At 46.4% G+C, this 14,527-nt stretch overlaps 1 protein-coding gene across 3 annotated transcripts in view; it reads right to left on the bottom strand.

Annotated features, from left to right (window-relative positions):
• Nucleotides 1-14,527, bottom strand: part of LOC140396396 (host cell factor 1-like) — a 126,689-nt gene that overhangs the window by 96,043 nt on the left and 16,119 nt on the right. The window lies entirely within an intron of this gene.

Here is a 14,527-nt window from a genome sequence, read left to right as displayed (position 1 = left end):
TTTCAATTGGGGCGATGGATAGTTACAAGGTAGCGAGGAAGGATCTAAAGAGAGAGCTAAGACGAGCAAGGAGGGGACATGAGAAGTATTTGGCAGGTAGGATCAAGGAAAACCCAAAAGCTTTCTATAGGTATGTCAGGAATAAGCGAATGACTAGGGTAAGAGTAGGACCAGTCAAGGACAGGGATGGGAAGTTGTGTGTGGAGTCTGAAGAGATAGGCGAGATACTAAATGAATATTTTTCATCAGTATTCACTCAGGAAAAAGATAATGTTGTGGAGGAGAATGCTGAGACCCAAGCTATTAGAATAGATGGCATTGAGGTACGTAGAGAAGAGGTGTTGGCAATTCTGGACAGGCTGAAAATAGATAAGTCCCCGGGGCCTGATGGGATTTATCCTAGGATTCTCTGGCAGGCCAGGGAAGAGATTGCTGGACCTTTGGCTTTGATTTTTATGTCATCATTGGCTACATGAATAGTGCCAGAGGACTGGAGGATAGCAAATGTGGTCCCTTTGTTCAAAAGGGGGAGCAGAGACAACCCCGGCAACTATAGACCGGTGAGCCTCACGTCTGTAGTGGGTAAAGTCTTGGAGGGATTATAAGAGACAAGATTTATAATCATCTAGATAGAAATAATATGATCAGGGATAGTCAGCATGGCTTTGTGCAGGGTAGGTCATGCCTCACAAACCTTATCGAGTTCTTTGAGAAGGTGACTGAACTGGTAGACGAGGGTAGAGCAGTTGATGTGGTGTATATGGATTTCAGTAAAGCGTTTGATAAGGTTCCCCACGGTAGGCTATTGCAGAAAATACGGAGGCTGGGGATTGAGGGTGATTTAGAGATGTGGATCAGAAATTGGCTAGCTGAAAGAAGACAGAGGCTGGTGGTTGATGGGAAATGTTCAGAATGGAGTTCAGTTACAAGTGGCGTACCACAAGGATCTGTTCTGGGGCCGTTGCTGTTTGTCATTTTTATCAATGACCTAGAGGAAGGCGCAGAAGGGTGGGTGAGTAAATTTGCAGACGACACTAAAGTCGGTGGTGTTGTCGACAGTGTGGAAGGATGTAGCAGGTTACAGAGGGACATAGATAAGCTGCAGAGCTGGGCTGAGAGGTGGCAAATGGAGTTTAATGTAGAGAAGTGTGAGGTGATTCACTTTGGAAGGAATAACAGGAATGCGAAATATTTGGCTAATGGTAAAGTTCTTGGAAGTGTGGATGAGCAGAGGGATCTAGGTGTCCTTGTACTTAGATCCCTGAAAGTTGCCACCCAGGTTGATAGGGTTGTGAAGAAGGCCTATGGAGTGTTGGCCTTTATTGGTAGAGGGATCGAGTTCCGGAGTCAGGAGGTCATGTTGCAGCTGTACAAAACACTGGTACGGCCGCATTTGGAGTATTGCGTACAGTTCTGGTCACCGCATTATAGGAAGGACGTGGAGGCTTTGGAGCGGGTGCAGAGGAGATTTACCAGGATGTTGCCTGGTATGGAGGGAAAATCTTATGAGGAAAGGCTGATAGACTTGAGGTTATTTTCGTTGGAGAGAAGAAGGTTAAGAGGAGACTTAATAGAGGCATACAAAATGATCAGGGGGTTAGATAGGGTGGACAGTGAGAGCCTTCTCCCGCGGATGGAAATGGCTGGCACGAGGGGACATAGCTTTAAACTGAGGGGTAATAGATATAGGACAGAGTTAGGTTCTTTATGCAAAGAGTGTTGAGGCTGTGGAATGCCCTACCTGCAACTGTAGTGAACTCGCCAACATTGAGGGCATTTAAAAGTTTATTGGATAAGCATATGGATGATAATGGCATAGTGTAGGTTAGATGGCTTTTGTTTCGGTGCAACATCGTGGGCCAAAGGGCCTGTACTGCGCTGTACTGTTCTATGTGCTATCTGCGTATAGCGAGACCCGGTCCTCCCCTCCCCCTCCCCCCGAACCAGCCCTTTCCAGTTCCTCGAGGCTCTTAACGCCATGGCCAATGGCTCTATGGCCAGAGCAAACGGTAACGGGGAGTGGGGGCACCCTTGCCTCGTCCCTCGGTGTAGTTCAAAATATCCCGACCTCAGCCAGTTTGTACGCACACTACTGGTGCCTGATAGAGCAACTGCACCCAGTCAATAAAGCCCTCACCAAGCCCAAACCTTCCCAGCGCCTCCCACAGGTAATTCCACTCCACCCAATCAAAAGCCTTCTCCGCATCCATCGCTACCACCACCTTCGCCTCCTCTCCTTCTGAGGGCATCATAATAACATTTCGAAGCCTTCGAACATTGGCCTGGAGTTGCCTGCCCTGAACAAATCTCATCTGGTCTTCCCCTATCACCCCCAGGACACAGTCTTCTATCCTTGTGGTCAGTATCTTAGCCAGCAGTTTGGCAGATATAGTTCCAAGTCAGGATGATATGTGGTTCATAGAATTTACAATGCAGGAGGAGGACATTTGGCCCATCAAGTCTGTACCGGGCCTTGGAAAGAGCACCCCACGTAAGCCCACACCTTCACTCTATCCCCGTAACCCAGCAACCCCACCTGAACTTTTTGGACAATCAGGGCAATTTAGCATGGCCAATCCACCTAACCTGCACATCTTTGGACTGTGTGAGGAAACCGGAGCACCCTGAGGAAACCCACGCAGAGAACGTGCAGACTCCGCAGACAGTGACCCAAGCCAGGAATCGAACCTGGGACCCTGGAGCTGTGAAGCAACAGAGCTAACCACTGTGCTACCGTGCAGCCAGAGGTTGGGAAGGGAACTTGCAGGTGGTAGTGTTCCCATCCATTTGATGCCCTTGCCCTTCAAGGTGGCAGATGATCGGGAATTTGGAAGGTGCTGTCAAAGGAGCCTTGGTTAGTTGCTGGAGTGCATCCGATAGATGGTCCATGTATTGCTGCATACAGACATGGATTGCTTCAGTATCTGAGTTGTGAACGGTGCTAAATATTTTTCAATCAACAGGGAACATCCCCACTCTGACTTTAGCTTGGAAGGAGAGCTAATGGTGAAGCAGCTGAAAATGGTTAGGCCTGAGGAGCTCTTGCAGCAATGTCCCAAGACGAAGGTGAATGACCTCCAACAACAACAACCATTGTTCTTTATCCTAGGTGTGACTATAACCAGTGGAGAGCTATTCCCCCACTGATTTCAATTGACTCCAGTTTTGCTCGGGCTACTTGATGCCACATTCGGTCAAATACTGCCTTGATGTCAAGGGCAGTCACTTTCACCACATCTCTTGAGTTATGTGCATAAGGACATACATATTAGGAGGAGTAGGCCACTCAGTTCTTCATGCCTGCTCCGCCATTCAATAGGATCATGGTTGATTTGACTGTAACTTCAACTCCACTTTCCTGCCCACCCCGATAACCTTTCACCCCCTTGCTTCTCAATAATCTATTTACTTGTTCCTTAAAAATAAGTTCAGCTCTTTTGTCCATGTTTGGACCACGGCTGTAATGAAGTTAGGAGCTGGGTGGCCAAGAGGAATCCAAACTGCACATCAGTGAGAACTTAATTGGTGTATGTGCTGCTTGTTAGTGCTGTTGACAACCCCTTCCGTCACTTGGCTGATAATCAAGAGTAGGCTGATGGGGCAGTAATTGGCCTGGTTTGATATGTCCTGCTTTTTGTGGATAGGGCAAACCTGGGAAATGTTCCATATTGCCAGGGAGATGCCAGTGTTGTAGCTGTACTGGAACAGCTTGCTAGGGGGCTAGCCAGTACTGGAGCACATCTTCAGTGCTTTTGCTTGAATGTTGTCAGGGCCCATAGCCTTTGCAGCATCCCGTTCCTTCAGCCATTCCTTGATATGTTGAGTGAATTGAAGGTTATTGAGGGTGCAGCACTGTAGGCTAACCAGAAGAGCATGGAATAATTGAATCTGGAGGTGAAGCGGAGATGGGCAATGTAGTGGAGATACAAATGGACAGCTTTTGAGATAAAGAGAATATGTCGCCAAGAGTTCAGCTCAGGGTTGAATAAGACACTCGGCAGCAAACAATAATTCAACAAGAGACACTGGCCGGGGTGGGGATACTATCAGCGCCAATTTTTTACAACAGATGACTTCAGTCTTATTACTGCTCAACTGGAAAAATGTCAGCACAGCCGAGATTGGATGTCAGATAAACAGTCCAGACAGTAGAACCAATGAAGGAATCAACTGTGCTGGGTAAGAAGGCTGATGCCATCAGCTGCTCATGCTTGGGTGGGTGGGGGAGAGATAGTGCAGCAGGATGATAAAAGAGAAGCCAGTGCTGCAGATTTCCATCCACGATCAGGCAATAGCTGAACTAAGTAAGAATAGCCCCAAATGACATGATGTGGTCAAGACTATGTCAAAGGCTACAGAGAGATTAAGGGATGGTGAGGCACAATGCACCAATCATTCACAGGGGATGTCATTTGAGTGTTCAAGTGCTGTGCTGTGTGTGAAAACCTAGTCAGAGAGAGGTAAAGAGAAAGATAGAGAAAGAAAGAAATAGCTTGGGAGATGACTACACTGTCAACAAGGATTTTGGAGAGGAAAACAAGATAGCAGTTTGCAAAGACACAAGGGTCAAGGCTGGATATTTTTGAAAAGCGGGTCATGACCCCAGTTTTGAAAAGGAGTGGAGCAGTGAATGTCGTGGGGAAACTATTGACAATGTGAACTACTATGGGGGGGGGGGGGGCGCAGGAAGGGAGTTTGGATAGTCAGCAGTTTACTGGGGAATGAGGTTAACTGATCGTGCTGTAGATCTCATGGCTCAGAGGAATTTTGAGTGTGAATGAGAGATGGCAGGAGGGAAGCTAAAATGGGATACAGACTCAGTGCTAGGCACAAGGAAACTGCAGGGAATGGGGAGGAGACACCACAGCATTTTGGGTGGAGTAAGTGATGGAACGTAAAGCTATGTGGGAGGTATCAGTAAGAGGCACATTTTAGTCAAGCCAGGGTGTTAGTGCAATAACCAACAATAAAGCTTGGTGGAAAAAGTGGGAGAAGCTGGAATGATGATCTCAATCTTAATGTCCATGAGCCCCTGATATTTATTGGTAAAAGTGAAGGTGGAGGGGCAGAGAGAGAGGATTTAAGATTGGTAATGGAGAACAAAGGCTGGGTGGTTATCTTTTTTTTCCCCCGACTGGATAATCCGAGTGCAGTGGGTGTTTTTTGGCACAAGCCAATGAGTCTCAATGGAGCTTGATGTGGCCCAGCTATCTATGATGATGACTGGCTTAAACCACTGTGCATAAAATATGTTCTATAAGCTATAATATCAGCTGTGAAGGGAGGCTGGATAGGCTTGGGTTGTTTCCTTTGGAGCAGAGAAGGCTGGGAGGAGGGGGGCTGAATAAGGCGTATAAGGGCAGCACGGTAGCATTGTGGATAGCACAATTGCTTCACAGCTCCAGGGTCCCAGGTTCGATTCAGGCTTGGGTCACTGTCTGTGCGGAGTCTGCACATCCTCCCCGTGTGCGTGGTTTCCTCCGGGTGCTCCAGTTTCCTCCCACTGTCCAAAGATGTGCGGGTTGGGTGGATTGGCCATGATAAATTGCCCTTAGTGTCCAAAATTGCCTTTAGTGTTGGGTGGGGTTACTGGGTTATGGGGATAGGGTGGAGGTGTTGACCTGGGGTAGGATGCTCTTTCCAAGAGCCGGTGCAGACTCGATGGGCCGAATGGCCTCCTTCTGCACTGCAAATTCTATGAAAAAATAAGTGTGGATAGGAATCAGCTGTTCCCATTGGATTGGTAGTGATGGAAGGTGTGGAGGCGATGGAGGGTATGTGAGTGATGCGCCGGGGGGGGGGGGGGGGGGGGGGGAAGTGAATCCTGGGGCCCTGCTGGTAAGGGCATTGAATGAGGCAAAGGTGGAGGAGCATCCCCCACCTCCCCCAAACAGGCCTCGATTTCCTTAATTTTAAAGGAGGATAAGGATCCAGAGCAGTGCGTGTTCTACCGGCCAATTTTATTACTAAATGTGGCCGCGAAATTGCTGGCCAAGATTTCGGCCTCGCGGATTTAAGACTGTGTGCCGGGGGTGATTGGAGAGGATCAGATGGGGTTTGTAAAGGGGAGGCATCAGACGGCCAATATTAGGCATTTGTTAAACGTTGTAATGATGCCCCCGAAGGGATGAAATGTGGAGGTGGCGGTCGCTACGGACACAGAGAAGGCCTTCAACTGGGTGGAGCGGGACTATTTGTGGGGGGTGTTGGGGCGGTTTGGGTTTTGGCAGGGGTTTGTGGATTGGGTCCGGCTGTTGTACCGGGCGCCGGCAGCGGGTCTGCGGATGAACCAGGTGAGCGCGGAGTATTTCAGGTTGCACCATGGGAGGCAGGGATGCCCACTCTCCCCATTGCTCTTTGCCTTGGCGATAGAGCCACTGCCGATGGCGCTTAGGGCGTCAAGGGATTGGCAGGAGATAGTGCGGGGGTGGGTGGATGCAGCATAGGTTCTCGCTGCATGCGGACGATTTATTGCTCTATATATCGAACCTTTTGGAAGGTTTGAGGGGATTATGGGCATAATGGAGGAATTCGGCCGATTCTCGTGGTACAAATTGAATATGGGGAAGAGTGATGTTTTCCCGAACCAGGCGAGGGGCAGGAGAGGAGGTTGGGGGAATTGCCGTTTAAAGTAGTGGGGGCAAGTTTCAGGTACTTGGGTATTCAGGCGGTGCGGGGCTGGGAGCAGCTAAACAAGCTGAATTTGGCTTGGCTGGTGGAGCAAACGGAGGGGGATTTTAGGAGGTGGGATGTGCTCCCATTGTCGTTGGCGGGACGGGTGCAGATGGTGAAAATGACGGTTCTCACTAGGTTCTTGTTTGTGTTCCAAAATCTGCCGATCTAAAGACTCGTTTGTTTTTTTTAAAGGAGGGTTTATGCACTGATTTGGAGGTTTATCTGGGTGGGTAAAGCCACACAGGTATCGAAGGTGCTACTTGAGCGGGGACGAGGGAGAGGGGTGGGTTGTCTCTTTCAAACTTGATGAATTATTATTGGACGGCGAATATAGCCATGATTAGGAAGTGGGTAATGGGGAGGGGAGGTATGCGAGCGGATGGAGGCAGCCTCTTGTAAGGACTCAAGCTTAGAGGCACTGTTGACGGCACCTCTACCGTTTTCGCTGGCCAGGTACTCCACCAGCCCTGTGGGGACAGTGGCGGCAGCACCTGAGGCTGGAGGGGGCCTCGGTTTGGGCACTGATCTGCGGAATTATAGGTTTGCTCCGGGAGGAGCTGGACGGGTGGTTTCAGGGTTGGTGATGGGTGGGGCTTGAGCTGTTTGGTGACCTATTCGTTGGGGGCAGCTTCTCGAGCTTGGTAGAGGAATTTGAGCTGCCCAGCGGGAATGCGTTCTGGTATTCGCGGGTGAGGAATTTTGTTAGGAAGCTGGTGCTGACCTTTCCCCACCTGCCGCATCCAGAGTTACAAGACAAGGTGGTGTCAAAAACAGGGGTGGTTGAGGGCAGAGTGTTGGATATCTATAAAGAGCTAATGGACTGGTAGGGAGCCCCGATAGAGGTAGTGAAGTGTAAGTGGGAGGAAGAGCTGGGAGTTGGAGGCTGGGCTGTGGGAGGCAAATCTCAGCCTCCCAGCAGCGGGATTACATGCGCGCGCCACTCCCACAGCCCAGCCTCTTCATGTGTGAGGCTTATTCAGTTGAAGGTGGTCCACCGGGCACATATGACTGTGGCCAGGAAGAGTAGGTTTTTTTGAGGGGTGGAGGATTGGCATGGGCGGTGCGCGGCAGGCCCGCAAATTATGTCCACATATTTTGGGTCTTTACGAAGCTGGAGAGATTCTGGCGGGTGTTTGCTGACATTATGTCGGAGATCTTGAGGGTGAAGGCGGTCCCAAGTCCAGAAGTGGCAATCTTTGGAGTGTCAGAAGACCCGGGAGTCCAGGGGGCGAGAGAGGCCTTTGCCTCCTGCCTCCCTGGTAGCCCGGAGATAGATCTTATTGGAATGTCGAGACTCAGGGCCGCCAAAACCGGGGGTTCGGGTGAGCGACCTAGCAGAATCGCTCAGGCTGGAAAAGATTAAGTTCGCCTTGAGAGGGTGTGTGGAGGGGTTTGCCCGGAGATGGCAGCTGTTCATCGACTATATATATATATAAATGCCTCAATCAAAATATTTTTTTTAAAAAGGAATCAGCTGTTCCCCTTAGTACAAGGGCACATAATTTTAAGGGATAGGAGGTTTAAAGGAGATTGGCGTAAAATGTTTTTCACCCAGAGGGTGGTGGAAGTCTGGAATGCCCTATCTGGGAGGGTAGTAGACGTGACAAACCTTGCAATCTTTAAAATGGATATGGATGAGCACTTGAAATGTCATAACATTAAAGGCTATGGGCCAAATGCTGGAAAGTGGAATTAGTTGTAGATTGAGTGTAGTTTTATAGGTGCAGAGTTGATGGGCCAAAGGGCTTCTTCTGTACTGTATGACGATCAGTGGCAGTCATGTGTACCATCTACAAGGTGCAATGCAGTAACTCACCAAGGTTCCTTAGACAGCATCTTCCAAACCCACAACCACTACCATCTGGATGGACAAGAGCAGCGGATACCTGGGAACCCCACCATCTTGAGGTTCCCCTCCAAGTCACTCACCACCCTGACTTGGAAATATATCGCCGTTCCTTCGCTGTCGCTGGGGCAACATCCTGGAACTCCCTCCCTAACAGCACAGTGAGTGTACCTTCACCTCAAGGACTGCAGCAGTTCAAGAAGGCAGCTCACCACCACCTTCTGAAGGACAACTAGGGATGGGCAATAAATGCTGGCTTAACCAGTGATGCCCACATCCCGTAAATGAATAGCAAAAATAAATGACTCTATGACAATGACTGTGTTCAAGTCTGCACCACTTGAACTTGATAATGCAAAGATAGAGGCCACACTTGCACAACAACTTGGCAGTAAAGGTTTTGCAGACATAAGCACACAGGTGTAGGTGAGGAGGTGATAAAGGCAGTTGGAAATCTGAAACTGCAGCTGTCAATGGCACAGGGAAGAATGCTTTTTCCAGATGCAGGTAGAGTTGCGATTGGAAGTAGGTGGGACAACTGGTGCTAAGAAGAAGTCAGAGATAGCTTTGTCAATTATCAGGACCATAGACACCACAGAATATGGAAAGATTGAGGGAATACCTATGAATGGATTAAATATGAAGGTTAGAGATTATTGGGAGGAAATGAACACGGAAGAGATGGAGAAAGGGAGGCCGAGATGAAGTTTGAAATCATCCATATGAAATGTTGCTCAGTTCAGAGTCCAATAGCGGGAAAAGAGGAGGATAACTCTGAATTCAGAGTTCAAATGAGATTTGGAAGGGCGATAAACAATGAAAACAGGGCAAAGGACTTAAAGGAGGACAAGGTACCAGATACGAGCTACAACATCACCACAGCAGTTTGGGGAGGTGTTGTGGGGAGGCTTCGCTAAGAGGTAATGAGTCACTGTCTGTGAGACAAGTTTTAGTCAAAGCCATGATGTTAATGGAATCACCAACAATAGCAAGTTCAAATGTTCTGGAGGAAATGCAGAGTGGGACAGAATCCCTGAGCGTAATGATGGGTGGGATGAGTGTGATGGGTAGAAGGCTGGCCAACTTACTCACCTTCATTATGAAAGGCAGCAAGGTGTTATAACCTGCCTGCTTACCATTGGCTGGGGACTAATGACAATCCCACAATCCTGTGGGAGCATGAGCTTCCCCAATGAGGGGGGCAGAGAAACCATTAGTACACTCCAAGTATAAATAAAGCTGGCCAGTTTGGAACCAGCAGGAAGAAGTGTGCAGCAAGGGAAGTTGCTGCATATAAATATATATATATATATATTTATTTATGTTATTGTAAATAAATGTTATTACTTTGTATCCTTAAAACTCGTGCTGGATTCTTCGTGGCCCTCACAAAAGGCAAGCCAGGGGAATGGAGTTGTTGTTTGAGAGGAGGTAGTAATCAGTGTCTCCATGGGTCCCTCAGAGAATGCTGAGTTAGGCACAAGGCATGGCTGTGGCCTTATTCAAAGGGGATTCCAGCATGGAATGGTGGCAGGAGCGTACAATGGCAAAGTAGAGATAGGCTGGGTAGAGCCTATGTATCCAAGAGGAGAGAAATGGAAGGTAGTATGATGGGCAACAGACAGCAGAGGAGACAGAGAGCAAAGAGCGAGAGAAAACAAGGAGATAGAAACGAGCCCCTATTTAAAGGGCAGCCAAATGGACAGAGGGAATTCAAGTTCCATGAGCATGACAGACATTGAAAGTTGCTTTCTATCAATGGAGCAAAGATTGCTGTACTCAGTAGTTTAATGTTAGAATAGAATATTACAAACCTAATTACATAACTGTGAATCAACAACTTCCCCAAACATTGAAGCATTCCACTAAATAAGGTTGACAAATTCCGATCACTGATCCCAGTCTGCCCGGAGTCCCTGATAAAGCTATTGATCCCTGTTGTGTGTTGCGTCCCTGCTAATTTCTTGGCCTGGGCTGATTCCCCAATGGTTTAACAAAGACTGTAATCAGTATGGACGAACATGGCAGGACAGTTTTCGCACTCGGGGCTTGCAAGAAAATACATAATAACATAAATCATTCAAGGATCACAGAATTTCACAGAACAATATCATACAAAAACTTCACTGAGGGAGATCAGTGCTGAGATTTTTCTTTCCATTCCATCTACCACATGCCAACATCATATTAAAATCAGCTATAGTGCAAGTGCAGGGTAATATTGCTACGAATCTTTAATCCAAGTCACAAAATGAAACATTCTGCTGTGAAGTGGGAATTTGAGAACTCAATCATCCATTCTTAAGGCCTCTCAAATATATTTGCCTAACTAATGCTTAATCACAGGGGGGAGTTTTCATTCTGAATTCATGTTCAGTTAAATGAATTGAGACTAACTTAATGAATTATTCATTTTCATGGCAATGAACATTTTGAAAGAACTGTTGAGAGGACTGTACAGAACTGTAGTTAAGCCAAGAATGTGTTGAATTTATACTTGTACATTACACTCTTCCCTGAACCAGATAGAGAGGCAATTTCAATTTATGCAATGAAAAAGCTTGTGACCTTCAAAGTCACTGCTTAGTCTATTTGGATAAATATCATTGCATGCTTTGGCCTGCGGTAGACATGTGACTTGGTGTGACTGCTGATATCAATGTAAATTAATAAAGACTCTCGCCATTTTATTCACCGCATGAAACATGGAGTCAGAAGTGAGTCACTGGAATTTTGATGGTCTTTAGTTTGAGGCATGTCAGCTGTCAGACAGCAGCAGAAATTTAAACATCAGAGAATAATTATGCCATTTGGAGTTCCAGCAAGGAAAGTTTTAGTGCAATTTTGAGGAGAACTTTGAGTTGCTAGAGCCTGACCACGTACATGCAGGCAAGTGAGATTAGTGTATTAGGAACGCTCAACGCCCTCGTGAGACTTTTGCACAGGAGCCACAGGACATTGACGGTTGGTTAAGTCAACATGGCTTCGAATTTTCTAGTACCTGCTCCTATGGACATAACTAGAGAGATTTGAGGGAGAATTGGCAATTCTTCCCATCTCAATCATAAAGTTATGAGGTTTATCCAGGGTTGGACAAGAAACCATATCAGATAAGAGTAGCAACTCTCTTACCATTGATGGGGAAGAGTGTTACAAGCTGTATTGCTCCTTGATCTCACTTTGAATAAAAGCTAGACCTCTACTAATGTCATGGTATGTTATATGTCATATATAAACGCTATGTATTTGACACAGGCACTCAAGAAGAGAGGGAGAACATTGACCAATATGTGATGATCCTGAGATGTCTAAATACCCTGCAGTGAGATTTCTCTGCCGAGAGATGAGAAACTTACTTTCAAGAAAGCTATTGATGTGTGCAGAAACTCTTGAGCAGTCTAACGTTAAATGAAGAGTATTGATGGGAAAACTGATGAGGTTTTTCACTATGCTGAGGTACAGTCCAAATCTTCCAAACTCAAATTAATGATGAAAGGAAAGGACAACTTTCAGAAGAGCCAGCAGAAAGATCAAAGCCAGAGTACTGGGGGAAAATGAAGCATGTCCAGCTTGCAGAAAGCAATGCCCTATCTGCAAGAAGCTGAACCATTTTGAGAGGAGTCTGTAAAGATGGTAGCAGGAGAGATATTGGACAATGCTTCTGGAAAATCACTCTCCACCCTTGGACAGGTTGGTATTGTCAAATCTTAAGTTAAAAAACGGTTTGGGACTGTTAGAGAGAGAGCATTGTGCTGATATGACAAATCAGATAGACTCTAGTTCTACATGCAACATAGTGAGCTTCACAGACTTGTGTGAAATTAATCGAGATGGCGATCAGAAAACAAAGTCGAAGGAAACATTGAGACTCTATGATGGAACATTGCTGACCCAAGAGTCGAATGCTAACAAAAGGAAAGAAAATCTTCAATTTCAGACAGTGGACAGTAAGCAAAAGTCGAAAGCTTGGACTGGTAACTCTCCACATAACAGAAGAATTTGCAGTGTTTCACATACACCAATTCATTACTAATGAACACATCCTGACAGAATATAAAGATGTTTTTATAGGCCTTGGATGCCTTCCTGGTAAATACAATCTTGAAGTAGATGAGAGCATGAGGTCAACTGAACATCTACAGAGGAGCATTCCAGCTGCCATCAAATACAGCCTGAAAGACAATAGAATTCTCATAGAATTTACAATTTACAGTGCAAAAAGAGGCCATTCGGCCCATCGTGTCTGCACCAGCCATTGGAAAGATAATCTTACCCAAGCCCACACTTCCACCCTATCCCCATAACCCAGTAACACCACCCAACCTTTTTTTGGACACTAAGGGCAATTTATCATGGCCAATCCACCTAACCTGCACATCTTTGGACTGTGGGAGGAAACCCGCGCAGACACGGGGAGAATGTGCAGACTCCACACAGAGTGACACAAGTCAGAATCGATCCTGGGACCCTGGAGCTGTGAAGCGACTGTGCTAACCACTGCGCGACCCCTACAAGATAAAGGAGTTTGAAAATATAGGAATAATCAAGAAAGTGACAACTCCTACAGACAGGATCGGTAGTGTGGTATCACTGGGGGGAAAAAAAGAAAGCTGTGTGTGTCCTCTATAGATCCAAAGTATCTTAGATAAACCTTTAAATAAATCTCACTCCCTATATCAGCCATTGAAAAAATTCTGCATCAGCTTGCACAGGAAAAAGTCGTCATTACCTCAGATGTTAAGAATGGATACTGGCAAATGAAATTGGACAAACACAGTAGGTTTCTGACTACTTTCTGGTCCCGTTTGGGAGGTACAGTGCATATGCCATTTGGCATTTCTTTTACTCCAGAACAGTACCAATGCAGACAGCATGAGATAGTCAATGGCTTACCTAACGACAAAAAGGCTTCACTCTGATCCTGATAAGGTGCAAGTGATTGCAGAGATACAGCAAATAACAGAAGTGAATGAGATCCAATGGCTTGTCGGATTTGTAAACTACCTAGCCACATTCTGGTCCAATATGTCTTTGGTGTGTGAGCCTCTATGTAGGCTCACTGCAACGGGTAACCAATGTTATTGAGGCATAGAACAAGAAACATCTTTTACTCGCACCAGACAACAATAATGCTGGTGCTGCAGTGCTCTGAAGTCACCCTGAAGCGTGATGCCAGTGAAATAGGACTTGGAGCAACCCTCATGCAGCAAAGACAAGCAATCGTGGTTGCACCCAGTACTTTGACACAAATCGAACAACCCTGTGCACAGATCAAGAAAGAGTTCCTGGCTATTGTGTTTGCTTGTGAGTTTTTCCAGCAGTACCTGTTAGGGAGTGAGACAACAATGGTAGAGTCTGACCAAAAACCACTCCAAAGCATCTTTGCCAAACCGGATCTATCAGCTCCAAATCATTTACAAATTATATTTATTCATTTGCAGACATATCACTTGCAAGTGAAGTACAAACAAGGGAAGCAAATGTACATTATCAAGAGCTACACATCCTGTGAAGGAAGCTGTTGATGTGAATTGTGTGAAGTCTTCCGGATTCAACAATAACAGCACAATATGCTCCTGAAGTCCATCGACCCAGAGAGACATTGAATCTGACAGCCAAGCATCTTGCTCAGATCAAGTCAACTACATGATGAGATGAAACACACATGTGACAGGAAGTTGTAATGAAAGGATGGCTGAAACCATCAAGGGCACACCAGTTGCTTTAAAGAGTGTTGGGCATGCAGAAATGAACAGGTTTCCCAAGATAGCATCTTGTGCAAAGGTTGAGGAGAAAATAAATGCTGGGCTGCAGCCACGTAAGCCAACAAGGAACCAAGTTTAAAATAAAAACAGGGAATGCTGGAAAGACTAAGCAGGTCTGGCAGCATCTGTTGAGAGAGAAACAGAGTTCTGAAGAGTCATATTGGACTTGAAACATTAACTCTATTTCTCTCTCTAGTTACTGCCAGAACTGCTGGGCTTTCCCAGCACTTTGTTTTTATTT

The sequence above is a fragment of the Scyliorhinus torazame genome, chromosome 19 (assembly GCF_047496885.1).
Source record: "Scyliorhinus torazame isolate Kashiwa2021f chromosome 19, sScyTor2.1, whole genome shotgun sequence".
NCBI lineage: Eukaryota > Metazoa > Chordata > Chondrichthyes > Carcharhiniformes > Scyliorhinidae > Scyliorhinus > Scyliorhinus torazame.
Note: the sequence above shows the minus strand (reverse complement) of the source record. Positions and strands in the feature narration are given on the sequence as shown.